Genomic DNA, 14,144 nt, shown 5'->3' with positions numbered 1-14,144 from the left:
CGCGAGTCAGCAACACCTGCTTCCGTTCCACTACGAACGGTCGCTAATAGGCCCAGAGGGAAACATGCGCACTTGAGGAAACCGGTTTGCCTTCGGCTTTGAAGCCTCCATGCCAACAAGTAATAAAATCATCTGAAGATAGACCTCAAACAAAGAATTTTTAAGAACTGGAAGGTCCAAGTTAGGAAAAGTTTAACAGGGAAAGCAAACATTCCTGATCTTTGTTCCTCCGATAAACTCTAAACACTGGCAATGCCAAAGGGTCAAGGTCCGCGGTCGCGGTACCAGCAGTATTTACCGTACTCTGCTTCCCATGGCAAGCATGACCCAGACTCTCCCTTCAGACGCAGTGGTTGAGCACGGAACTTCTGGACTGTCTAGTGAAGACATATATTTCAGGCATTATTAATGCTAGTTTGGAAGCATTTACCAGTGCGTTTCTGTATCAGGCAGCTTTCCATTTCTATAGTAAAATACATGAAGCAAATAACTTAGAAAAGGTTTAATCTCTCATATGCAGGAGCTAGATTTAAATATAAACATTTAATAAATAAGCTATGTATAACCATAGATAAGAACATAAGCAAGGTGTGTATGATCTACAGGTATAAAAATACTGAAATGCAGGGTGATAGCACACGTCTGGAACCCCAAGACTTGAGAGACGGTGTGCAAGGATCAAGAGTTTGCCATCTGTGGCCACACAGTAAGTCTTGGGAAAGCCTGGGATACCTGAGACCCTTCCTCAAAAAGACAACAAAAGTCCTCCAGAAGAAACTTATCATTTGGACACTAAAGAAACTAACAATGGAAAAGAAGAGGGTGCTGGAGAGATTGGTCAGTGCCTAAGAACACTGGCCGCTCTTGCAGAGAACCTACGTTCAATGCCCAGCATCTACATAGTGGCTCACATCTGCCTATAACTCCAGTTTCAGGGGCCCTAATGCCCTCATCTGGCACATCGACTCATCCAGGCTCACATACATACACATAAACAAAAACCATAAATGTTATTAAAATGTAAAAGAGAAAGTTTATTTTGAATCATAGTTTTGGAGGTTCAGTCCAGAATTGAGAGTCCTGTTGTTTAGGGCCTCCAACTGTTAGGTCCCAAGGAAACCCAGGACAAGGCTCCCTTGGTTCCTGTGGCTCCTCCCAGTACTTCTCACCCACCTCTTACCCTAAGCCTCTCCAGCCCATTCCCTTCCCCCAGCTTCTCCTTCCTGTATAAACCTGCCATTTCAGCCCTGTGGTCTCTTGTCCTGCACTCTTCTATTGGTCTGCTTGCTTTCTCTCCTCTCTCCTCTCTCCTCTTCTCTCTCTCTCTCCTCTCTCTCTCTCTCTCTGTCTGTCTGTCTCTGTCTCTCTGTCTCTCTGTCTCTCTGTCTCTCTCTCTCTCTCTCTGTCTCTCTCTCTCTCTCTGTCTCTCTCTCTCTCTCTCTCTCTCTCCTCTTGCCCTCGACCTGCCCTGACACACCCTATGGCCAGATTCAGTCTGGATTCTTCCAGATGCCTCTGGCTGTTCTCTCCCTCAAGTCTACGGCACAGCCCTTCCCCTCAACCATCCCCTGCAGCAGCCATGCCCTTGTCTGCATCCACCAAGGCACATTAGGTTGGAAATGCATGGCAGTGGAAGCTACTCATCTTGTGAGACAGGAAGTGAGGAAGAGGAAGAGGAAGTAACTGGTTCCCACAATCTTCTTCAAGAGCATGACCCCAGTGACCTAATGACTTTTCTCTTAAAGGTTCCACCATCTTCCAACACCACCACCAGGAATCAAGCCTTTATGACACATTTGCATTTGACTGATGATCCTCTGAGCCACAGAATTCCACTAGGGCCTCTGCTTCATGATAACACAGGTATTCATTTAAACTCTTTAGATCTCCAATCCCAGTGGCAGGGGAGCCCTGCTGGTGGGAGAAAAAGCCCACCAGACCTTTAGATCTCTGTCTCCAGTCAGAAGGATGAAAAGAAACTGGAAATTCCCCGTCTTTTTATCTATTTGTGGCCCCTCTTCTTATCTCTGTGCCTATCAGGGATCTTAGGCCTCATCCCTCAGCTACATGTGTAGTTCGGTTGGCAGAGTGCTGATGGAGCAGGCACAGGCCGTGGGCTCCATCCTCAGAACCGCACAAACAGGGTGGGCAGTGCATGTCTGGAATCTCATCAGTGGGGAGGTGGGGGCAGGACTATCAGAAGTTCAAGGTCATCCTCAGCTTCACAAAGGAGTTTGAGGCCAGGCTAGGTTATATCAGGTCCTCAAAAACAGATGAGTAATTCAATGTAGCCACAGGAGCAAAACAGGTCCAAGGGTTGCCTCCTGGGCAGCTGAAATGACTTGAGGTTATTCATGGCAAATAGAACAAAGGGGGGGGGCACCCCCAGTCTCCTCAGTGTAGCACAGATGGTGGGGAGAGAGGGGGACTCCTTTCAGTGCTGAGGAAGATACTGGCACTGAAGGTGCAGTCTCTGATCGCCTGCCAGTTGTGGTTCCGTCTGACCGGTCATCCTGGGAGGCAGACACGGCTCACTTCCCATGAGAAGGTGGCTGCCGCTCAAGCGGGCATGGGTTGATGTGGCTGCCAGCATCCTGTTCCTTGGAGGAGCATGGGCACAGACAGAGACTCCAGGCGTCTCTCTAGGAGTTCTGGAGCAGGATGTTTTGGAAGGTTCCAGAAAATCTTTCAAACTCCTAGCTATTCATCTCGGTGTATTGAACCTCGGAGAGGAGGATTACATGATGAGCGCTATCTGAATGATTAACGCGTAGAATTGAGTTGGAACTTGTTCCAAAGTTTAAGGCAGAAGAAACAAGTACAAAATGAAGGCAGCGGTGCAAGAGCTTATCATGCTTTTAGTTACCATTGGCCATCAGCAGGCCCAAGGGAAAGGTCAGTATTCTTAGCTAATGCAGCCACTTTGTCCCTGCCATAACCCCAGAAAGAACAGCTATTGTCAAAATGACTATAACGCATGCCGGTAAGGATACAGAGTCAAAGGAATTCACAGACACTGTGGGCAGGGACGTTCATACCTACTGTGGAAAGCAATATGGGGGGATTCTCACAAAATGGAAAGAGGAGGACCGCAGGATCCAGTAATCTCACTACTCCATCCAAAAGAAATTAAATCATTGCATCATTGCTCACCATACCCAATAACAATAAAAATGTTATGTACAGATACAACGGGATATTCTTTAGGCATATATTTTTAAGAGAAAAGAAAGAAAGAGAAAAGTGGGGACCTGGAGAGACAGCGCAGCAATTACGAGCACTAACTGCACTTCTGGAGGTCCGAAGTTCAGTTCCTAGCATCCACATGGCAGTTGACAACCACCCATCCGTAACTTCATTTCCAGGGAATCCAGCACTGTCTTCTGCCTCCTCAGACAAGGGCAAAGCACTCATGCACCTCAAGCAATGAAATAACAATTTCAAAAGGAGTTTCGAGGGACTCAGCACTGAAGCAGGAAGCGAGCTTGTTACTCTTGCAGAGGACCCAGGCTCAGTTCCCATCAACAACACAGAGGGGATCTGATGCCGCCTTCTGCCTTCCCTAAACACAAAGAACACATTGGTACACATACATACACGCAGGCAAAGCACTCATATACACAAAACAAATTAAGTCTGAAAACAATGTTTTAGTCTTCAAGGTCATCCTTCTATCCTTAGCTACAGAGTGAGTTCAAGGGCACCTGGGCTACATGAGGCCCCGCTGCAAAACAAATACAAAAAGTAAAACCACATGGACCTCCACTAAGATGCCTAATTCTATGTACTCAGCTATTGTTCAGAAATAAATATAATCTGGACTTTTAAAAATAATAACTCTAAAACAGTTACCCCACACAATATTTATAAGGAGAAACCAAAGTCCACGGAATCTCGGCCTTCGGTGGGGGAAGGGGACTTCCACCCAGCAGCTGTCTCTGCAAAGGCCATCTCTGCCTCTGCCATGGCTACGTCCGCCATCTCTGCCTCTGCCATGGCTACCTCTGCCATCCCTACCTCCGCCATCTCTGCCTCTGCCATCACTACCATAGTTCCTCCAGCCGCTTTCATTTTCATCTCTTTTCCCAGCATTATTTGGTACTAGTAAAGTTTAATGTATTTATGGCAAGCCTGTTAGGCAGCTTCCTATCACTATGACAAAATGCCTGAGAAAAATCAACTACAGGAAAATAAGGTTTATTTGGGCTCCCAGTTTCCGGGCTTTCAGTTCAGCATGGCTTGGCTGTGCTCATCAGGACTATCAGAAAGCAAAGACAGGGCAGAGAGGACAGAACCCAAACACCCCGACTCAGCGAGCGTCACTGTTGCTGTGATGAAACCCCACGGTCAAAACAACCAGAGGAAAGAGTTCACCCCACTCACACTTCCGTCTGACAGCTCGTTGTCATAGTGAGGGCGGCAACTCAAGCAGGGCAGGATCCTGGGGGCAGGAGCTGACGCAGGAGCCATGGAGGGTGCTGCTTACTGGCTTGCCTCCCCTGCTTGCTCAGCCTGCTTCTTTACAGAACCCAGAACCACCAGCCTGGGGTGGCACCACCCACCATGGGCTGGGCCGTCCCCCATTGATCACTAATTAAGAAAATGCCACGTAGTTTGCCAGATCTTATGGAGGCTTTTTCTCAGTAGAAGCTTCCTCCTCTCTGGTGACGTCAGCTTGTGTAGAGCTGACATAAAACTAGCCAGGTCAATGGCCTCGAGGACAGTCCCTGTGACTTGACTTGGTTCCACTAGGTTCCTTCTCCTAAAGGTTCAGTCTCCTCCGACTAACACCACCCTTGGGCCCAAACCTTCCACACTCAGGTCTGTCAGGGATGCTCCAACAAAACCATATTGCTGTGAGGTGACAGTCACCTTCATTCCCATCACTGTGGTCAGCGACTGCAGGGATCTGCAGGTAAAGAGCCCTCCACAGACACATGTGCCTGAACACTCGGTTCCAGCTGTGTGGGTGCACTGTTCTGAGAAATGATGAGATCTTTCGGATGGGGGACCTATCAGATGGAGGCCACTAGGGGCAGTCCTCGAAACCTATACCCCCTTCTCGTTCTAGACTTAGGTGCCTGTTTCTTATTTGCCCAAGAAGCAACCAATCTGCCTCCCCTCCCACTGCCGTGGGCAGAGCCCTCCAGCAGCCACGGCAACAAAGCAAACCCTTCCTTCCTCTGTCACTTCTTCTGGGCACTTTGTCACAGTGGGCTTCAGGGATGTCTAACAGTTGGGTCATTATACAAGATGGCAGTGGGGGCAGTACTCTGACCTTCTTCACAGCCTGGTACCTGTAGCCCCTATTTTCCTGTTGCTGCACCAAAACCTCAGGACCAGAAGTGACTTAAGGAACCAGAGTTAGTTTGGCTTCAGGTTCCAGAGGGATGAAGTCCATGCGGGAAGGAAGGCAAGGCAGAAGTTGCAGGAAGCAAAGAGTTCTTTTTCATCCACATGGGAAGCAAAGAGACAGAGCAGGAAGTGGGGAAGGCTAGACATCCTCAAAGCCCACCCTCAGTGACACACCTCCTCCAGGACGGATCCATAACCTGCCCCCAAACAGCACCACCAGCTGGGGACCACGTGTTCAAATACATGAGCCCATGGAGGATGTTTCTCATTCACACAGGACTGCTATCACACGTGGCTCTTACCGATGTAAACAGGAAGTAAAAACCGCTTTTCTAGAGAATAAGCTGTTTGAGAAAAGGTGCTGGATGGAAGGCGCGATCTTCGTTTGATGATCAAAGCCAGCATCCTCGTGGGGATGGCGCTAACGGAATGGATCTGCTGGGCCGGTCCCCTCCTCTTCCTTTGATATTGTGTTAGTGCTCTGATCATTGCTCTGATCTCCCTAGAAGCTAAAGCCAAGGGGGCTTATTGGTGTGCATAGCAGAGGCTATCCCGTGCTCTGGAGGCAAAGCGGAACACAGTTCAGAAGGGCGAAGTGAAGACAGCTCTCCCAGCGTACCCTGTGTTGGCACTGCGTCATCCTTGCTCCAGCAGATGGCTGGAATCGTGGCGGATAGTCAAGAATTTAATGGGGGAAATAGGAAACAAGCCTCCAGGCCTTCTTAAAAACAAAAAGGAAAGAAAGCGAAATTTCTCACAGCATCCATGAAGAACTTTGTTCTTCTTTGGATGGTGCAGTGTGTAATGGCAGCCAGAAGATGGCGGCATTGGCAAGCCATACACCATTTAGAAAGCCAATGTTGGAAAGTACTTTTCGCAGTTACCATTCGTAAATAATAAGCTTCCTAAACAGAATAACTTTGAGAGATTCCGCTTGTATCATTATCTTTAATGCTGTATATAGAATTGTGTCTGTGTGCAGGTAGATGTCTGTGAGCACAGGGGCCTGCAGAGACTGGAGACCTTGGTCCCCTGGAGCTGGAGTTACTGAAGGCTGTGAGCTTCTGACATGGGTGCTGGGAACTGAACCCGGGTCCCCTGTACACCCAACAATTGCTCTTAACCACTGAGATATCTTTCCAGCCATAAGAATAGCTATTAAGTCATGGTTGGTCTTAAACAATTAGATCAAGAGCAGACTTGCTGTCAAGTAACTGTATGGTTCTGTGCGTTTTGAAGAGTACATATAACCATGAGTACATACAACCATTTTGAAGAGTACATATACCATGCTTGCCTGATGAAGTCATCAAATGCAAGTGATGCATACTTTATACAAATGGATAGCATTAAAATGTCTATAAAATGTACATATGTTATAAAAACAATTTTCCATTGTAGCTATGTACAAATAATCTATAAACTGCATTTGAACATTAAAGCAAAATATGTTGAGAAACACTTGAAATCCCGGGCATTGGTAGGAGAAGGCAGCAAGACCAGGAGTTTCAAGTGCAGCCTGGGTTACATGGTGAGTTTGAAGCCACCCTGGCCTCCGTGATGAGGCAAAACAAATGAACACCAGGTTGGACAACTAGAAGCAACTGTTCATAAGCCACATATAAAACATTGGGTTTGAGGAACTGGGGAGATAGCTCAAAAGAATGCTTGCCAAATGAGCACGAGGACCTGAGCTTAGTCCTCAGAACCTACACCGAAAAGCTGAGTGTGACTGTGCTTGCTTGTAAGCCCAGCAACAGTAAGGGAGGATAGGCAGATGTGGGGCCACTGGCCAGCCAGGCTAGCCCACCTGGCTAGTTCCAGACAATGAGGAACGCTGTCTCGGCCAAGCAAGGCTGGCAGCACCTGAGGAACAGCACTTGAGGTTGATCTCTGGACCCCCAACATGCACCCTGCGCACACAGGTGCACACACAAGCATACACACACCCCCACACAAAACACATCCACACACAAAACCCAAAATCACATTGTAGATGTAATAAGTAAAATCTGGAGTCCGGGTGATGGTGGGGCACACCTTGGATTCCAGCACTCAGGAGGCAGAGACAGGCAGATTTCTGAGTTCAAGGACAGCCTGGTCTACGAATTCCAAGACAACCAAGGCTACATAGGGAGACCCTATCTTGAAAACACAATAAATAAATTAATAAATAAAATTAAACCTGGGCATCACAAACATCGCATGGAAATATTGAAACTATGAGGGGGGACTGTTGAGCATGGTAGCACATGCCTGTTGTCCCAACTGCTTGGGGAGGTTGAGACTGGAGGATTGCTTGAATCCAGGAGTTCTGAGCTGCTCTGTGCCGTGCTGATATGGTCTGACATCAATACGGTAATATTCCAGTAACGGGAAATAACCAGGCTGCCTAAGGAGGGGTGAATCAAACCAGGTTGGAAAAACAGAGCAAGTCAAAACTCCCGTGCTAATCAGAAGTGGGATCATGCCTGTGAAGAGCCACTGCACTCCCGCCTGGCAACATAGAGAGACCCCATCAGAAAAATAAAGGAGAGGGAGTGGGGGGAATGGGAGGATATGGGGAGGAGGGGAGGAGGGGAGGAAGTGGAAATTTTTATAAATAAATAAATAAGTAAATAAAAAAATGACCCCCCCAAAAAAAAAGAAAAAAAAAGGAAATAAAGAAAAAAAGAAAGAAAGAAAGAGAGAGAGGGAGGGAGGGAGAGAGAGGGAGGGAGGGAGGAAAGACAAAAAAATCTATTAAAAAACATTAATTTGTTCTTAATATCTTTTCTTTTTTTCTACATTTATGTGTCTTGTGGAGGTCAAAAAAACAACCTGCAGGAATTGGTTCTCTGCTTCCACCTAGGATCCAAGGATCCAACTCAGGTTGGCAGGGTTGACAAGAAGCACCTTTACCTGCTAAGCCATCTTGCCAACCTCTCAATGTCATTTTTAACTAGCAAAATCCAAAACTATGAAGTTTTCAGAATGTGCATAGATATCGTCAAGACTCTGGGCCAGCTTTAGTGACGCACAAAGAACGGCACATTAAAGGGGAACACCAAACCAAGACAGTGTAAGGGCTAACCAGGAGACAAGTGATTCATTAGAATACGGTGGAATATGAAACAATCAGGCAAAGTGTTGTGTTCCTGTGAGGGCCACCTACACAAGAGTCACTGAAGGCTGAGTGGGGACTTGGTTGCATGGTCGACTGCACTGAAAGAAGTCATCCTGAGAACTAAGAAAAAGGATGGGCTGTAGAGTCGACTCAGGTAAAGCAGCTGCAGTCACATCCATCCATCCATGAAATGGGAGGCTAAGGCAAAGCGAATTCCTGGGAGATTTCCGTTCAGCTTGCTTGACGCACACAATAGTAAACAAGAAATCCTGTCTCAAACAACATAGAAGGCAAGGACCCATATCCAAGGCTGTCCTCTGACACCCCACCACCACCACCATTCCACCCCCCCTCCCCCACCCCCCTCCCCCACCCCCACCCCCCACCCCCTCCCCCACCCTCCCACCCCACCCCCACCCCCCACCCCCCCGCTGCTAGGGGTTGCAACCAGCGAGGAAGGAAACACCCTGGACACACAGAAAGCCTCCCTCAACAAACAAATGGTCTGACCCGAAGAGGGCCACTGTGAGAAAATGCTATAAAAGAAATAGCAGGTCTTAGAATGACAAGGTTGGGAGAGGACAGGAGAGGGCGGAGCTACAAAGATGGGCGGTACATATTTAAAGAGACCTTGCTAAGCAAAGGGAAGAGTTGAGATTTTCTTGCAGTTGGGAGAGCTGAACACGATCAGATTTGCAGAGCAGGATTTAAAACACACACACACACACACACACACACACACACACAAATGGCTACAGAAAGAAAACTGGAGGCGATTTGTTTGAGAAAGAAAATGTGTCTTAACAATGCACTTATTTCTTTATCATGGGGAATGTCTTTAGGGGAAATTGAAACCCAAGATCACGGACAAGGCTGAAAAGTGTTGGAATAAGATGGTTGCTCCAATGCTTCCAGAGTCCTGACAAAGACAAATGAAACACCCCCGTCTGTCCCTCTTTCTGAATCCCTCCCTCCAACTGAACGTCCCTGCTCCTGCCTGCCCAGCCTACTTTTGAGCACACCAACCTCAACACCAGTTCTGAACTTGCACTGCTAGCCCGGCGCCCAGTTTGACCTGCTCTTCCAGTTTTGTCTTTGAAAATTCCCTCCAGTCCTTTGTACCCAGGAGAGGGTGGGAACTCCCCTACTCCCACACCAACTCCTTAAAGATTGGGGGGGAGGGGCACTCAGGATGTAGTTTGGTCAGCAGAGCGCTTGATTAGCATGCGCAAAGCAAAGCTCCAGTTTGATCTCTGGCACCATATAAACTAGCCAAGATGGCATACTTCTGTAAATGAAGGCAGGAGGGTTAGATGTTCAAAGTCATTCTCAAGATTGTATAGCAGGACTGGAGAGGCGGCTCACAGTTAAGAGCACTTGCATAGGACCTGTGTTCAAATCCCAGTATCAGTGGTTCACAACTAATTATAATTTCTGCTCTAGAAGATCTGATACCTTCATCTGGCCTCCTCACACACGTGCGCGTGCCCTTGCGCGCGCGCACACACACACACACACACACACAAAGTATGTGCAGTGTGCACACCCATAAGGGAAAAAAAAACGACAAAAAGATGGCGAGAGGAAAAGGCAAGGTTTGGAAATTATTTCCTTCCTCTTTTTGCCAAAGAGAGTTTTCTCTTCCTTTATGTGCTTGATTCTAATCTCCTTCACCTCTCTTCACTCGTGTCTGCGTCCACATCCACACACACATTCCAGGTCAACCACCTAGTGTGGATCTGTGCTACTTTCTCCAGACTTATGTAGACTAAGGAAATAATACAATACCAGGCAAAATAAAAACTTAAGAATACTGTCCCAGCTCTCTCTTGTCCTCAACCTATCCCCCACCTCCCAACCCCAAGCCCCACCCGCATCTCCAGCCTCCAAGCCAAGCCCTTTGGATGCACCTCCACACTAGCTGGACCCAGTCTCAGAATCCAGAGCAAAAGGGAGCGGGTGGGGGGGGGCATCAAAATAGGCCAGCCTCTGCCACACACACACCCTCAAGGCCCAACCTCAGCAAGAAGAGGGGAGCGTCCCAGTCTGGAGAGGGAGAGAAAGCAGTAAATCCGTTTCCCAGCCTCCATGACACTTCACGGTAAGATGCCACGAGTTGTTCCCTGTGAGGCTGACTCTTAAGCGGGGCTTTCAGAGAACAGCGTCCTCTCAAAGTGTCCTTCAAGGCCCTTATCTGGCGTGAACAGGTTCCGTTAACTCTGTAACCCAGACAGCAGAGAACAGCAAAACAGTCCCAAAGTAGAAACACTGCGTCCTTGAGAGTAGGTGAAGAGGAACCATTTCCAGCAGGGGTCGCTGTTATAATCCCGTTATATAAAGACGCCTGCAGGGGGAGGGGAAGCTGGCCGGTCAGCCATGGAAGGTCGTCCACAGAGAGAAAGCCCAAGCTGGAACTCCAGCTGTTGCCTCAGTTTCCCCAGTCAGTTTCTTTTGGATGTTTATCTGATGACATCACCTTTCTTCAGTTATTTTCTTTCTTGGATGCCTTACCAGAGGGACCACCACTCTACCCGGCCAAGACTGTCCCTACCTGAAAGGGTTTTCCCAGGCGATTTCCCCTGGATATTTTGAGCGCCTGACCTGATGATGTTTTACAGGCCATCTATCTATCTGCCACTTCCTATTTATTCTTTTTCTTCATCTTGCTATATATCTATCAAACTTCCTCGTTCAAAACCAAAATTGTGGAGGTCACAAATCTTTCTCTGGACCATACAGAACAGCTCCACTCTTCAGTTTAAGAACTAAAGCATTTCTGACATTCTCAAGGCTCCCGGCAAACCTCCTGCGCCCCACCTGTAATAATTTCAGCCACAATAAAGCGGATACTTCCGGGTTCTAGGGGCCTTGCATGTGCAGTCAAGCCCTCAGGCAGAAGTGCCTAATGGCCCCGGGGATCTTAAAGGGCCCTGCGTGACCCATGACCCACATGCAGCGTAGATTACATCATCCACTTATGACTCAGGTAAACTCTTGCACGCATGCCTGAGCCCCGTCTTCTGTGTATGACATAACGACGTCAACCCCCTGTGTGCATACCATAGGCAGCTTTTAAAAGCTGGACACGCCATCTTCTCTCTCACTGCACATTGACTTCCCCAAGCCTGTGCACGCCCCCTCTAACAAACTCCTAAGCGGGTTTGTTGCGTATTCTCACTCCACCAGGTAATTTCACCACCCAAACTCTCCTGTGCACCAACCATCCTCTCACTAAAGACGACTGTTGGTTTGTGGATATACTTCAGTTGGTAGAGTTCTTGTCCAGACAGCATGAGGCCCTGGGTTCAACCCCAGCACCGCATGAACCTGGGCATGTGGCTCATACCTGTACTCCCAACACTAGGGAAATAGAGGCAGAAGAATCAGGAGTTTAAGGTCACCCTCCAGTACATGAGTTTGAGGCCAGCATGGAATACATGAGACTCTGGAAAGAAGAAAAGAAAAGGAGAGAGGGAGGGAAGGAAGGAGGGAGAGAGAGACGGAGGGAAGGAGGGACATCAGTCTTAACAACCCACCAGCACTAAGAGAAATCCTGGGCCTCCCACATGCTAGGCACTCACTTCAGCTAGCAGTGACCTCACCCCTAGCCCGTTATTTTGAGACAAAGTCTCCTGAGCTAAGTTACTGAGCACACTAACTTTGAATTCACCTTGTAACCCATAAAAACCTCGTTTGTGGTTGCAATGGCCTGTTCTGTCCCTTTAAGAAACAAGCCCCGCCCACCCACTCCCTCCCCTCCTGTGAGACAAGCAGATTTTCCTTTTTTTTCTTTCTTTTCCATCTCTCTCCCTCTTCCCCACTTCTCCCTTTCTCCTCCCACCCATTTCTCTCTCTCTCCCCTCTTGTCCCTTCCCTCCTTCCCCTCTCCATAACCCACAAAATACCATCTTTCTCTGCATGGCGTGCCTCATAGGTCTCTGTCTCACACACAATGTGCGGCTCCCTGCCTGGACCAGCTGCCCTAGTGGCCGCCCACTGCTGCCACTTGGGGACCTATTTTTACCATAACAGGGGTTCCTTCTACCTCAGCCACCTGAGTAGCTGAAAATACAGATCCAAGGCCCGCCTTTCTACTTTCCCAAAACTGACATTTCTACTGAAAACACTCATATTTCATATATCTGGGAATTTAATGATGTTACTGATAAGTTTTGAATCCCTGGTTATTCTGCCATCGCTGATGTAATAAGACAATCGAACTGAATTAATAAACCCAGGTTTAATGAGCAGAGCAAAGCACCCCTGGGTGACCCTTAGGAGTGCGAGAGAGGTATTTATTGCATGGCAAATATGGCTACCAGGTCTTAAGTAGCCTATAAGCATGATCTTGGGCAGCCCCAAGGAGGGGTTGACTTTCAGTGAGCTTTCTCAGGGGTGGAGTGTGAAGAGGGCAGATCCAGGGGAGGGGCAGCCATTTGGTGCTCTGCGGTGGGGTCTGGAATAGGGTCCCTGGAAATTCCAAACAGCCGAGCCTTTGGGGGTATATATGGACGCCGGTAGGGCTTCCATCTAAACAGTTACCTTAAGTTTTATAAGCTTTGTGTAAATGGGTGCCCCAGACAGTGCTTGCTTCTCTTTCAGAGACTGGAGTTCAGTTCCAAGCCGCCACATCAGGCAGCTCAGAGGGGCGTCCTCGCCTCCACAGGCACCAGCACACACAAGCAAATGCACACAGAGACACACACCTACGTAAAGAAGCAAATCTTAAAAAAAAATCTTTAACTTAAATAAGTAACTAATAATGATTCTATCCAATATGGATTTTATGCCACTTCGACTTTTCCTTTGTAATTTTTTCTGTGTTATATATTTGGCTGCAGGCACTTTGTTTTCTGTGCCATGTGTTTTCTGTTTCTAAAGACCGCCATGATAATGTCTAACTGTTTACAGTTCTTCACTGTTACACCAAAGGCTACGATAAACATTCTCATGGATCGTCCCTTTCTCATATGTGTAAGGTTATCTCTATGGCAAAATTACAACTATCTTAGTTTGAATCATTTAGAAAACAGAGTCTGGAGCCAGGATTAAGTTATTGACGTACAGGCTGGTACAGGCACAAGCCTGGAGCAGCCAGCATTAAGAAAACACACAGCTTGAGCAAAAGGATATATATGCCCCACTGCACCATGCTGGCTGTGCATCATAAGCCACAAAAAGATGGGTGATAGCACGTGACTCTTGAACAAAAAACTGTTAGAAGAAATAATGCCCTAGCAGAATTCAAGGAATGGAGAAGGGCTCTTATCTGCCCATCTTCCTTCAGGTCCCCTTCCACCACACAAGAAGCTAAATTTCTGTGCCTGTTGTATTACTTGGCTTCTTGGCAACCACCCAGGCAGTCAAAATCCCATTACTCTGTATAACATTGTATTCGAACCCAAGCGTGGCAAGATTAATCCCTGCAATTAGAGTTTGTCCTGAACAAACTTCCTGAAAGTCTAGGCTTCCAGTTCAAGTTCCCACCCACCCAGGAAGTTTAGGAAGGATACCAGCAAAGATGGCAGTCACTCATAAAAGCCCGGAGGGAGACAAAGGCATCAGGAAGGAGGAACTGGTTGCAGAATCTGAGGAATCGGCTTGGACTGAGCAAGCATATGCATGTTTCTATGTGTACCCAATGTTTACAAAACTCTCCAGCATAATCACAACCCCATCAACA

General features: G+C 47.7%; 1 pseudogene; it reads left to right on the top strand.

The window, feature by feature from the left end:
* The first annotated feature begins 7,590 nt into the window (after nt 1-7,590).
* LOC146895335 (signal recognition particle RNA) lies at nt 7,591-7,874 on the top strand (annotated as a pseudogene).
* Nucleotides 7,875-14,144: the final 6,270 nt, after the last annotated feature.

Source organism: Myodes glareolus, chromosome 3 (assembly GCF_982192425.1).
Source record: "Myodes glareolus chromosome 3, mMyoGla1.1, whole genome shotgun sequence".
NCBI classification, from domain to species: Eukaryota; Metazoa; Chordata; class Mammalia; order Rodentia; family Cricetidae; genus Myodes; species Myodes glareolus.
This window is presented reverse-complemented; position numbering and strand designations above follow the sequence as displayed.